The sequence below is a fragment of the Brassica rapa genome, chromosome A02 (genome assembly GCF_000309985.2).
Source record: "Brassica rapa cultivar Chiifu-401-42 chromosome A02, CAAS_Brap_v3.01, whole genome shotgun sequence".
In the NCBI taxonomy this organism is placed as follows: domain Eukaryota; kingdom Viridiplantae; phylum Streptophyta; class Magnoliopsida; order Brassicales; family Brassicaceae; genus Brassica; species Brassica rapa.
In genome coordinates this window covers 29,576,426-29,588,659 of record NC_024796.2, presented here as the reverse complement: position 1 = coordinate 29,588,659, position 12,234 = coordinate 29,576,426, and the positions used below count along the sequence as shown (strand labels likewise).

Sequence of the window (12,234 nt, the reverse complement as noted above, 5' to 3'; positions counted from 1 at the left end):
AATGACATTTCTTTAAAACAAGAAAATATGATAGAGTGTCACTTTTAAAAAAGAGATGGAGTATGTTTTTTTTTCCATTATAGCCACTAAATTTGTTTCTACGTACTCTCTCTTTATAATAGAAACTATAATCACGAATGACTGAGAACAGTATTATTTATTATTTTCAAAATATAGTGTAGTATATTTACTGTCATATCTACTAGACTTTGATCCGAACATCCGTGCAGGTAACTTTTCATTTTATAAATATATAACTTTAAAATAATCTTAATTATAATTATAAATTTTATAAAACAATATTTAAAATTTTATTTAACACTAAATTATTAATTATAAAAGTTTATTTAACACTAAATTATTAATTACGAAATAATCATGCATTAATTTAAAAAAAATATTTAAAATTTCTAGTAAAATTTTGTTAGATTTTTTCTCAACAGATTTTGGTATAACTAAAAGTAAAATTGAATTTTACAGTTAAAATTGATTTATTATTAATATCTTTATAACTATTATGTTTTTTAAGAAGTGTTATATATTTATAATCTATGTAAATAATCGAATAGATATAATTGATGAAATTGAACTAATATGACTTTTAATAGAGAAGACTAGACTTTGATCTGCACATCCATGTGGGTAGCCTTTTATTTTATAATATATACTTTCATATTATATTTTGTCTATAATCATTTTTATATAATTTATTGTTGTGGTTTTCAAAATAAATAAATAGAAAATATAGTTCAAGATATAAATTTAACATATGTTACCAATTTTATTTTTTGTATAAAAATATTACATAATTTACAAATTTAATCCTTTTAAACGATGAATGTTATTTTGATTTTTTAGACAATGAATGATATTTATTTATTTATTTATTTAAATAAAGTAATTTCTTAAAATACGTTAATTTACCAATTTAATTAAATTTTCATTTTAATTCATTTATTACTTTTATTTTAATACAATATTGACTATAGTTATAATTTATAAAAATAGTTTATATTTTTTAATAAATATTTTAACTAAAATTAATTTTACTATTCTTATATTACTAATTACGAAATTAATCAATGCAATAACTAAAAAAATATTTAAATTTTTTTTGTAAGATTTTGTTAGATTTTTTTTCAATAGATTTCATAACTAAAAAAAAAAATTACAGTTAAAATTGATTTATTATTAATATCTTTCTAATTATTTTGATACTTTAGGAATGTTATATATTTAATAAATTAATATAAATAATCAAATAGATGTAATTGATTATATGAATCTAGTATGACTATTTTAGAGTAGATAAAACTGATACTTCTTTTTTAATAGAGAAGATTACTATTTTTTTCCCGTTGCATCTTCTTCTTCGGTTCAAAATGTAATTCTGAAAAACAAATTTATATTAAAAATTAGAAAAGTTAAATAATAAATAAAAAAATAAATGAAAAACAGGACTATGAAATATAGGTTGAAATTGTACATACCCTTGACAATTTATCGATGGTGTAAAAGGAATAGCTAGAGGAACATCACAAAGTGCAGGAAAATCGATAATTTTTATATATGGATATGACTTTATAGCATCTTTAAAACACTGGCAGAGATATCTTCGAGCTTGTGTTGTTGTTGCTTTGAGGTTTAGACTATATATAGCATTACAACAAAATTCTGTTGGCTTCTCCCCTGGTTGCCTGACACCTTGTAAACAAGGTTTCACTTTGTGTTTCATCATTGCACAAGTGATGCTACACACTGTTTTAGCATGAAAAGTTGGAGAAACAATGATCATTAAAACGATAGAAACTATGAAAGCAGAATTACACATATTTTTAATTGGCTTTATGTAGTATGGTTTTTGGTTGTGATTTTTTAGTTAGATGTGATAGGTGTATTTATACAATTTTGTGAAAATCTTGACCACCTAAAATTAGAAAAAATATCTCCTTATTATTATTTGAGAAGCACTTTTATTTATTAACCTTACCAAATGTGTGATTAACAAAATTGTCATTACTTAGGTGTCATCATGAGAGTCCTCGTCATACCATTTTTTAAAAAGACCTTCATTTGCTAGATAAATTACATATAATGTCATTGCACATTAAAACTAGATAGTGATTATACTATTTATTTTTCACATCATACATTTAATATCTAGGAATTTTTACTTTTTGTATATACACGTTTACAGTTTTTTCCTTTGTATGCATATTCATATAGGAAGAACATTATAACAATTTTAATATCCTAGACGTAACTACATTTCTCGGATATGCATGAAGATAATGTTACCAAAGCCTCTATTTATTCTCATCTTCTCATTTATTTATCTGGAAACATAAAATTAATCAAACATCTTTGTATTAATCTTTGTAGAAAGACATATTGTTTTTTTGTTAGTTGGGTTTTAGTTCAGGACAATATTGTATAAACATATATCATTTGTTTAAACATTTATCATTTGTCTAACATATATATATATATATACATACATAATAAACATATATAATCTTATTATATATGACAAAACTTATATGATTCAAGTAAATAAATGGGGAATCAATCCTAGAATTTAAATAAATGGGGGATTTGATTGAGTCTTTTAATATCAAATCCAATAATATTAGTTTCCTATATTTACTTGATTCTTTTTGCTAATTTTACGTTTGACCATAATTTATAGACAAAATATAGGAAACTGATATACACAATCAACATAACACAATCTGGTTTGGTTAATATGAGAGAATTACTACAAATTTACACAACTTTCATGACCAATTAAAAATTATACACGAAATTGTAGGAATTTTTTTGCCATTAATCTCACGATGGAATATATTTGATTGACTTAATTCTTATCGCCTATAATTTGTTTCTTTATAATTTGTTCCTTTCATATCATATTATTCTATAGTTTATGTTCTGTTTTATCCTATATTCATAATTTATATCATAAAAGCAATAATTTTATTGTCTATGTTTCGTTTTATCTTAAATTCATAACTAATGTTATCTTACACAAACTATATTTCAATTACACATAACCAATAACACAAGTTTTTTAAAAAAATCTAAGCTTACCTTATATAAACATGCACACTTTTATTTAATCTTTCATTATATAACATGTAAAATTTGTGACTATAACTTTAATTTTTTAATATCTATAAATTAGAAGTGATAATCTCTTTTAGTCCACTCACCACGCACATGACACGTATAACCACTTAATATATTAAATGTTACCGTTGAATAATATGTTGCCAAAACAATAAAATTTGTATTAAAAGAATAAATTATTAATTTACCACTGCGATTATTACTGAGATGTGAGCATCTTGGGTGGCATCTTTAATTACGGTAACAAATATTTCCGTAACAAAATGAAAATACATTATGAAATATCTTTTTTTTGTTATAAAGAAAAGAATATGTTAGTTTAAAAAAAAGAACATGTTCCCTAAATCTAGGTCAATCAATTGAAATATACATCATAAATATAGTGTCATTTTTATATTTTTCTGAGATCATTTCATTTGTTATCTTGTAATTTGTATTATTAATAGACTTTACCTTTTTAACTTAGGTATATTTTATATTATTTGTTTTTATTTATGTCAAAATCTAATCGATTAACCCAACTCATGCTCATATTAAGAGATGACTGGTAAGTGCTACGAATGTTTTACACAACTACAATTTTCTCACAACCAATTTAATTATTATAAATGTTTTAGTAAAATGTAAATTCATAGTTCAAAGTTAAAAAAAATATATAATATTGTTCTGGAAATTATTTTTCTACCGATTATATGTAGTATTCTAAAATCTTTGAAATGATTCTAAAGCAAGAAAATTCACAGCTACGAGCACAAAATATTCGGCTTAAATTTAAATTAAGAACTCAATTTTGATCAACGCAGTGCACAAGTTTTTATTTGATCTATAATTAATTTTAAAATTAAACTAGTGACGATAAAAACATTATATTTTTATTATTTTGTTCATTTGTTGAAATTTTAAGTCAATATTTTTTTCTAACATAAGATTATAAAATATTAAATCGTATTAGTCATTACTATAAATATTGTTAACTAATACTATTTTGTGTTTTTGTTTATTAGTAAATATGACAATAAATACAAGGCATTTTAAAATAAAAACATTATTTTTAAAAAAATATTTAAATCATTTTGTGTAATATTTGTATTTACGTAATGTATATGTGATTCAAAAACTGATTAATTACTTTTTTTTTAGAGCAAGCATTTACAGATTCATTTTGACTCTGTAAACCAAATTGGCAACTCCGCATCCATGTGAACGATGAAGGACGTTTGTTTCCTAGCACTGCGTGCTAAACTGATTAATTACTATAAACATTTAATATTTCAATTATATGATCTATAATCTATTAGATATGTTGTATAAGGTATTCACCCAAAAAAATTTGTCATAGTCAAATAAAAATTAGTTAATGTACATTGTTTGAAATTATTAGTATGTAATATTTGTTTTTTATTTCAGTAATTTATTAATATTATTAACAAACAGTTTTGTTTATAATTTTTATTGGCACTTTATTATTTAAAAACAATTTATATATGATGAAATTGATAATGCAATACACTGCACTTATTTTTTTCTGCCACATATATTCTATATCTAATTTTAAAATTAAAGTTTATAATATACCACATAACTAGTTCTTTTTGATGTTGTACACAGAATAATCTATGCTGATAATAGGTCAGCTTTTAAAATAATAGAATTTCTAAAATAGATAATAACATCCAAATATATAATATATATCATAAAGCCTTTTGTTATAATTTGTTAATATATAACTATAATTGTATATAATTTAATTCAATATCCAAAACCAAATAAATATATGTCACACAAATTTTCTAAAACATAAACAAATATTTAACAGTCAAAAATTAATATATTATATTAAATTAATTGATTAAAGGACGCTATTATCTAAGATAAGAAATATCTTGATAAGATTAATTTGCTACTTTTTAAATACATTATATATTAATGAATTAGTCTAATTATGATTCTTGTACAATAGAATTTTCAATGACTAGCACCCAGCCTGTAGAATCATAATGATTAAACTCTCCATTTGTTTCATTAGTGTTTCGGTCACTATAAGAAATGCGCTTTACGCAGGGTGAATTTTTTTATATTGTTTTTATATATTTGATCATTTTATTTATACATATACAATGCTTTTGTTGTTATTATATAATTTATTTTCGATGGACCAGATCAATTTTTATTAAAAATTATGGAACTAAGCTATAATTAATATATCATGGATTGATCGGATTGGACATTAAACAAATTATGACACAAGAACCTTATTTTTCCCACCGAACACATTATTGAAAAAAATGATCAGTATTGTTTCCACAGTTGAATTATTTTGATATTTATCTTCATATGGTTTTGAAAGGTTTCAAATCAACCATCGAATTGATAAATGTCATTTTAATACTTTCAGTCATATGCTTAAGGAAAACTTAAATTTTTGTAATTTAAAATCGTTCTAAAAAATTCAAAATAAAGAAAGAATCTAACATATAAGAAAAATATAACATATAAGGTTTACTCATTTTTGCAATTTAAAATCATTTTAAAAATTTAAAATATAATATATAAGATTTCCTCATTTTTTTGTAATTCAAAGTCATTTTAAAAAATTCAAAATATAACATATAAGAAAAAAAATCTAATTTTTTATTATTATATGATTAATGTGATTTTTTAATATTTTTAATAATATAAAATTAAACAAAGATGAAGAATGATGCAAAAATTGTTATCAAATCTTTATTATTCATCGTCATTAATTGTCATATATATGCTAATCATATTAAATAATTTTGTAACTTTTATTTAAGGAAAGAATACATGATTCTTATATTTTGGGTTAATATAATGTTTCTACTAATTGGATTTGGACCAATATTTTTTCAATTGATTCTTAAGCTGCCATGTAAGCTAAATTGTCATCCTAATTAAGTGACACCTAAATATAATCTCTTTTTAATCAGTACAAACTTAAGATTACAACTTTTTAAATGATCATCAATTGATATATAGGAGATTATGATTTAATGGATTCTTAATTGTATGGACCGTAATTAGCCGGCCTGTTCACAAGCCGCGGTCTCATCTCTTATAAATCCATTTGGTTTTGGTTGATTTATAATAATCTTCATACTTCATTTTTAAATCTATCTGAATTCTTATGAAATCTGTTTATTTGATTTTAAAAATCAGTGGATTTATCAAAAATTTCTAAATCTATTAGAATTTCCAAATCCATTATAATACTAGAACCAATAACCCCCACTAAGAGTGACGCATTATGGGTCCAAATCCAAGTGGCCATTTACATGCTTAGAAGAACAAAAAAATGATTATTATATTTTAAGGTAAAAGATTAGTGGAATTGCAATTTTTTTAAAAAAAAGATTACTGGAATTAAGCTTTATCTTCAATTTTTCAGTTTTCACCATAAAATGAAAAAAAAAATTACAGTTAAAAACTACAACTATAAAGAATTTTTTCTGCCATTCTGCAGATGAATTAGATAAATTTGTTTTCATGTTCCATTTTATTCAATTTATATTACACTAATCACAATCATGTTGACCATATTTATTTTTATGTTCCACTATTTCATCTAATCTACTAAAATCTCCAAATTAAACCTAATGAGCCGTTATATCCAATCAAATTTTTAATTTTGAGCATTATCATCAATTCACTTACTGCTTTTATTAGTGCCATATGTATTTTCTCTAGTTTTAAGGCTTTATTTTGTTTTTTGGCGATCATATACCAAACTCTGTCTTTTCCCTAGTTTTAAAAAAACATCTAATTATTTCAATATTTTTGCATAAGCAAAATATGACCAAATTTTGTGAAAAATATGAAAATAATATATCTAATGTTTTTTTTTAAATAATGGTTAGTTAAATGATATGTTAGTAGGAATTAAGATTTTAGCTAATATGTTTTACATATGTTAGTATTAGCTGGAACTAGCCACTCTCATTGGTTTCAGATGAGTGAAAAAAGTTGCAGCTTTTCTATTGACGAGCTAGATTTTGTTGTGATGGTCTGATTTGAAGCAACATGTACGGATTTTTTATGTGGCACATGTTTACATAAAGATTGATAATAGTGTGGGGGTATAATGGGGACGCTCTTATACAACAAGCCGAAGACGCACTTACCAGAGGTGTTGGCAAGGTGATTGTCGGAGATATAGTAGGCCTACACAATAAATACATGGACTATATCGGGGACTGTTTTCAGAACCACTCTCACTTCCACAATGTGTTAAAAAAAAGCTTTTGTAATCTTCTGTGACAAGACAGTGGGTGGAAGATCAATTGCAGAACTACTTGGAATGTTTTGTGACTATCTTCTCAAGAAGGCAGGAGATAACAAGATGAATGATCTCTCAAACCTATATAAGTTTTATCATACAGCTTCCCTACCGTTGGAACCTGTTGCAAAAGTCTTCAGCTCTTATGTATTACAAAAGTGAAGACAGGGACACACTTAATGGTGGTGGTCGCGTGAAGGGCAAGGTGCTTGTCAGAGAGATAGCTGGCTTACACGATAAATACATGGACTATGTCGGGACTGTTTTCAGAACCGCTCTGTCTTCCACAAGGTGTTCAAAGAAGCTTTTGTATTTTTCTGTAACAAGACAATGAGTAGAAGCTCAATTGTAGAATGACTTGCAACCTTTTGCGACAATCTTCTCAAGAAGGCAAGAGATAACAAGATGAATGTGTTGGAGAGAAGATCTCACATTGGAAATATGAATGAGACTTGAGTAATATATAAGGGGCTTGAGTAATATATAAGGGATTTGGGCAAATCCACTTACTGCCAATTGGTTTATAGTTGGAAACCAATGAAACTTGACATTGTATCAGAGCGGGCCAACACCCTGACCCATTAATCCAACCCGGAAAGTGGTCCGATCAACACATTAGCTGATGGCCCATAGAAGGCTCAATTCTTCCAATATTGCTAGGAAAAAATAAAGCATTGTTTCGGAGGGGGTATGATGGATTCTGCGAGATTAATGGTTATACGCACTGTTATCTCGAGGGAGGGTGTTGGAAAGAAGATATCACATCAGAAATATGAATGGGACTTGAGTAATATATAAGGGACTTGGGCCAATCCATTTACCGCCAATTGATTTTAAGTTGGAAGCCCAGGAAACTTGACAAAATGATCTCTCAAACGTGTACAAGATTTATCATACAGCTTCCCTATCGTTGGAACCTGTTTCAAAAGCCTTCACCTCTTATGATATTACAAAAGTGAATGCCTCTATACAAAAAGCTGAAGACGCAGCGGCTACTGGTAGCTTGGACGGACATGTGCTTGTCACAAATATAATTGACCTACACGATAAACACATGGACTATTTTCGGGGACTTTTTCCAGAAACACTCTCTCTTCCACAATGCGAAGAAAGACGCTTTCAAAATCTTCTGTAACGAAGAAGTTGCTGGAAGTCCAAGTGCAGTACTACTTGCAACCTATTGCAAAAAACTTCTCAAGAAGGCAGAAGGAGATGACACGAAGGATGATATCTCAACGATGTTCAGGTTTTATCATGCAATCTCCAAAGGGTTGGAACCTGTTGCAGAAGCCTTCAGGATTCAAGTTACCACAAAAGGGAACGGTCTTATCGAACAAGCCGAATATGCACTTACTAGTGGTGGTAGCGTGGAGGAGTAGATGGTCGTCAGGGACTGGTTTCATAAACTCTCCCTCTTCAACAAGTCATTCAAAGAATTTTGTAATCTTCTGTAACAAGACATTGGGTGGAAGCTCAATTGCAGAACTACTTGCAACCTTTTGCGACAATCTTCTCAAGAACGCATGGAATGAAAAATCGAATGATGACTCTACTATTAAATCTACCATTGACACTGTAGGCTTCCTTTTTTCATATGTTCACTGTCATTGACCCCTGCTTTGATGCTAAAACATTTTCTTAAATGAATACATGTTGTTAAGTTGCTTGACTAATTTATAAGTGACATAGATCTTTTCGCCGAGTTTTATAGGTACACTCATCTCTGCCTCCAATATCTTATTGCTTAAGTTAGTGGATTATTGAAGATAGTATTTAGAAGCTTGTTTTATTGCAGGAGGAAGCTAGACAACAGGCTCTTACTTCATCACAGTGTTTGTGATGAGCATGAAAGAAGTATACTTACAAAGCTCAGAGGACAATTCGGTGCGGGGTTTTACTTATCAGATGGATGGCATGGTTAATTAAATGATATGTTAAGTTAGAAATATAAGGTTAACTATGCTTGATCTTTTGTACAGTTAGCTAATATGTTTTATTACAGGTGACGGATATGTCATTGTCAAAAGAACTAAATAACGGCTTCAAGGAATATATTCGCAATGCTGGGATTGTGTTGTAAAATGCAGAAAATTTCAGATTTTCTTCATGTTCCTTTTTGTTTTGCTTTTGTTCTTGTTCAAAAGGAACACATTTTTGGACTTTTGAAAGCTTAGAGTGAAGTGGTGGAGAAACTGATTTTTCACTTGCTTACATTACACAACTTTGGCCACTACATATTTAGAGAAAATAGAACACACTTGATCTTCTCTATATTGCCTTATTTCTTACTTAGACTTAGGAATACTTTCCATATAGCCCATACTTTTTGACTTATACTACTGCAACAAGTAAAAGATTTTTACAAAGACTTTTACATACCTAAACAACAGCTTGACTTGTTACTCTTCTTTTCCCACGTTTTTTGTTTTGTGGTTTGAGAACAAATAGGCATCATTCAACACTCCCTCTTGCCTTTTGTTTCTCAAACCAGGTTAATCCCAAAACCTATGGACCAATCCCTTTGACAACATCAACATAACGCATTTCAACGTTTGGTTTTTCAGTCTCTGATAAGAATCGACCAAACCAACAAACAATTAATAACATATAAAGTTCTATTGGTCCCCTCCACTTGCAAGTTAGCTTTTGAGTGGGTTCTACCATTGGACTTTAGATGGGCTTGATTGTGAGGTAATTGTGCCAAATGATACACTTAAGTGTATCAAATGGTATCAGAGCAATTCGTTCCTTAGACCCAGCGATTACCTCTCACCAGTGTCGGGGACGTTGCTGTTTAAAAGGAGCGGTATTGATAAGAGTCTTACATCGACCAAACCAACAAACAATTAATAACATATAAAGTCCCATTGGTCCCATCACTTGCAAGCCAATTGTGCTAAATGATACACTAAAGTGTATCAAGTCTCCACTTTGTTCTGATTGTGCAATCCTGGAACGTTCACTTTCTTGTTTCCTTCCTTGATTTCATTCTGATCTTGTTTGATTTTAACTGAGCTTTGAATCTATTCTCCATGTACTGTCTTATTTGGTGAGTTTCCTTGAAACTGAAATCATGAAACTCCCTCTTGCTTTATTCTCATAAACATTTTTGTTCACTGATTTTTCTTGGGATTAATGTTTCAAATGATGTATATATTGTGATTGAAGAAATCACTGTTTTTCTTTTATTACAAAAATAGTAGCACAAGGATGCCAGCTGCAGAGATCTCTTAATACAATTGTAACGCAGGCCATGAACCATGAGTTCATTTAGTTTGGCTGGTTGTTTAATACTATCTAGCTCTTGTGGCTCTTGTTACAAACACGATAAGCAGAACAACAATGGTGAGAAGAACCGTCATTTGAAGTTTCTCCATCGCTGGTGCAGCACCTGTGGCTAACACAACCGTCTCATCTCCACTGAAGAGGTCAGTGACTTACTTAGTGACTCCTTCCATTACGTCCATGATTCTGATGGCACTTCTCTGAAGCAATCTCCTTATGGAGTTCACGGATAAACCAGAGTCTTCTTCTGACCTCTCAGCTGCGTTAATAAATCAATGAAAACTCCTTCACATAAAATCATATCATCGTTTAGAACCAGCACAGTCCACTTTTATATTTTTCTTACCATTGGTAATGACTAATGAGCTCCCGGAAAACCTCATTGTTTTATACTATAATATCAGTGAACTAAGTAGAGGTTTAGACTAGTCAGATTGTTGTTTAGTGTGAGGAGTCACAGCCTTTGAAGGTTTGCTTATTTGAAAAGTTTAATGATGTCGCCTGCTATTCCTTAAAGCCGTGATCTGTATTCTTGGCTTTTTCATTAACTTATGGTAGTTTGTGTTAGAACATCATTCAGATTCTTATGGTAGCCTCTGAGATAGTATGGCGAGATTCTTTAAGATCTCTGTGACAAGCCTCATACTGTCTTGTTGATTGATAGTTGTTTCTATCGTTATCTCATTTGTCTTCATAAAAAGCTGTTAAGAAATTCGAATATTTACTTTTATATATGGATTTGGTTCTCCTATAGAGAATAACAAAGAATGTGATTTCAACATTTTCACACAAATTAGAAAAATAATAAAATGTGTTGAATTTTTGATAATTACAATTATTTAACTAATAATAATTGAAATAAATAAAAAAATTCTAAATTTAATATATTTAACCACTAATATTAAATTTAATTATGTATAAATTGCATTAAAATTTTAAATAACATTTTTATATAATACGAAGAAATGTTAAAATGATAAATATTATGGAACAGTAGGTATACTAAAAATTTTAACAATTTTTAAAAGTACATATATGACCAATGGTTTGACTCTTGAGATACTAGAGTATTCAAAGCCAGCTTGTCCGCGGGCAACAGTCTGGCCTTCTTCTTTGCTCTTCAATCGATGCTTAACTCAAGCTTGTCCATAGAACTTGCTCCGCTAAGCGACTAGCTGCCTTTCTCTCCTAAGTCTGTAGCTCAAGTTTACTTTAGCTAGCGCTACCTTTAGCAAGCAAGTGAGTTACAAACTCTTTATCCTGATATTCCCTTCGGTCCGAAAAGTCTTTGTTTTCGTTTCTTATTATCTGACTCCCGTTTGTTTGTTTAACTCAACACCAGCACCTGGAGGAACCCCTTACTTGTCTGATATATTTGGTTTTTAGGGATATATTAATTAAACATTAAATTAAACAAAAAAGGAAATATAAGAGAGAATTATGTTGAATTGGATCTCTACTTACATGTAAAAGAAAATAAGGAAGGAAAATAAAAAGCTGACAAAGAGTTTTTCATTTGTATTGTT

The 12,234-nt window shown here is 28.4% G+C and overlaps 1 long non-coding RNA gene across 1 annotated transcript; it reads right to left on the bottom strand.

Moving 5' to 3' along the window:
- Window positions 1-1,233: 1,233 nt before the first annotated feature.
- On the bottom strand, window positions 1,234-5,781 carry LOC103854913. The gene is made up of 2 exons (XR_630597.2): window positions 1,491-5,781; window positions 1,234-1,390 (listed from the first exon to the last, which is right to left on the bottom strand). It is a non-coding gene; the product is annotated as an uncharacterized LOC103854913 (long non-coding RNA).
- Between the last annotated feature and the right edge of the window lie 6,453 nt (window positions 5,782-12,234).